We start from the raw sequence: 2077 nt of genomic DNA on the forward strand, positions 1-2077 counted from the left end.
TTGACATTTTAAGTGGAAACCTGAAAAGGACAACCGGGGATATGCGGGGCTGGAGGGAGTTTCGTTCATTATTTTGTTTGTCTGTTTGTTTCTATGCTGTTCCTTTAGGTCAGGGACATGGGGGATCCCTATACATAGGGTAGTCTTGTTTGGGTGGAGATAGTGGTGATGATGCTCATATTCCCCACCTCCATAACACTTAGGCTGAAGGAGTTGGCAGCAGATGGGTATTTGGAACCTTCAACTGCTTATTCAAAACTCTAAGAGAGAGAATGGCAACTCCAAAGCATTGACAACCCGAGAGAAAAAGTGTAGCATACGTCACATCAGCCACTTAAGATTCACATTTATGAATAATACCCAAATTTCTCATCTCTTCAAAGTGACTATTGTAGATGAAAGACACCGGTGGGGAGTTAGGGGCGTGGCATTAGCCTCTGTGCAGTTCATGCTCCAGGGGACATACACCAGAATAAATAAATATTCTATAAATTTGAGAGGGTCAGTTTCTGAAGCCACCAGCAGCTTCAGTCCTGCCACAGGTGAGGTGCTCGTTGGAGTCCTACCCTTTGCCATGCTGGCATCTTTCCCTTGAATTTCTGAGTGAGTGTCTATGTGCATGTGTGTGTGCCCTGTGAACTGTCTGTGGCTTTGACGGTGAAGAGGAAGGGTGGTGTTAGACTTCAGTTGTACCTCTCTCCCAATGCCAGGCATGAGGAATGTGAGGCCCCATAATCTGAAAATATGTGAATACCTCCTTGAATTTGGGGCATTTGCCTTTACAACCAAGGCAAGGAAAAGCCAGTGTAAGAACTTGCTGAAACCAGCCTTCTTTAAGATTTCTTCCTCTGGGTAAAGAGAACATGCTTGTCTGGTCCTGCTCTGGCAGTTTGGGGACAGAATGGAAACAAGCAGACACCCTGCTGCAAGGACCAACCTTACTTTTCAAAGTTATCCCCTGGCTAGAGTTCCCAGAGCCACACTGCCTGTGATTATCTAATACCTTCTGGAGTAAGATCTAATGACCATTGCAAGTCTAGAAGGCCTTTGAGCTAAGAACACTATTTTCAACTTCTGAAAGGATTGTTTTAGCAGGACTTTTAATCCCTTGAGGGGCAGGGATAGGCAGGCAGATCTCTGTGAGTTCAAGGCCAGCCTGGTCTACGTAGGGAGTTCACAGCCAGTACCATCTCAAGAGAAAAAAAGTTAGGCAAAGTGGCACACACTTGTTAATCCCAGCATGGGGAGGCTGAGGCAAAAGCATAAAGAATTCAAGGCAGGCTGCGCTCTAATCCCTACCACAAAAACAAACAAAACCAAACAAACAAAAAACCAGAGACTTCATGGCCTTGTAAGATCTGAAATATTTACAAATTCCCCTTTATAGAAAATTTTGCTGGCCATTGCTGTGTTGGCTTCCCGTTACTACAACAGATTCTGAGACAATCAGAAAAGGTTTCCTTTATCTCACAGCTTTGCAGGTATCCTGTAGTCCTTGGCCCTGTTTGGCCACTGAGGCAGCCCAGTGTAGTAAGAACAAGGACTAACTCAGAACCTGCTTCTCAGCCAAGAGCGCGAGGTGGGGGCACACTCCCCTTCAGGGGCACACCCCCAGTGACTTGAAAACATCCTGTTTAAGCTGCATCTTTCAAGTTCCTTTGCCTCCTGTAACACCAAGTCAGAGGCCTAGCCTCTAACACAGAAGCCCATGGGGAACACGGCAAATTCAAACTCAGCCTGTGCGAATGATCTACAGCTACAAGGGAAACAAGGTACAACATTGTAACTCAGCAAGTAACTGTTTAGTTCCCAGATGGGAAGTAACCACATGGCAGTCCTAAAATATCTGCTTAGATACATTTCACCTCCATATTTCACTTCGCATGCCAATTACTTCCAAGGCTGGTTTGGGGTGTTTGTTTGTTTGTTTTTTGGTTGTTTGTTTTTTGGTTGGTTTGTTGGTGTTGTTTTGCTTTTTTGGCAAATCAGGAAACCTATGCTTCCTCAAATTTAAGAACAATAGTAACAAAAACCCTTTAAGAAGCTCATGCAGAGCTAAGGGGGTTCTGAGTCAGAG

Source organism: Rattus norvegicus, chromosome 15 (assembly GCF_021556685.1).
Source record: "Rattus norvegicus strain SHRSP/BbbUtx chromosome 15, alternate assembly SHRSP_T2T, whole genome shotgun sequence".
Classification (NCBI taxonomy): Eukaryota; Metazoa; Chordata; class Mammalia; order Rodentia; family Muridae; genus Rattus; species Rattus norvegicus.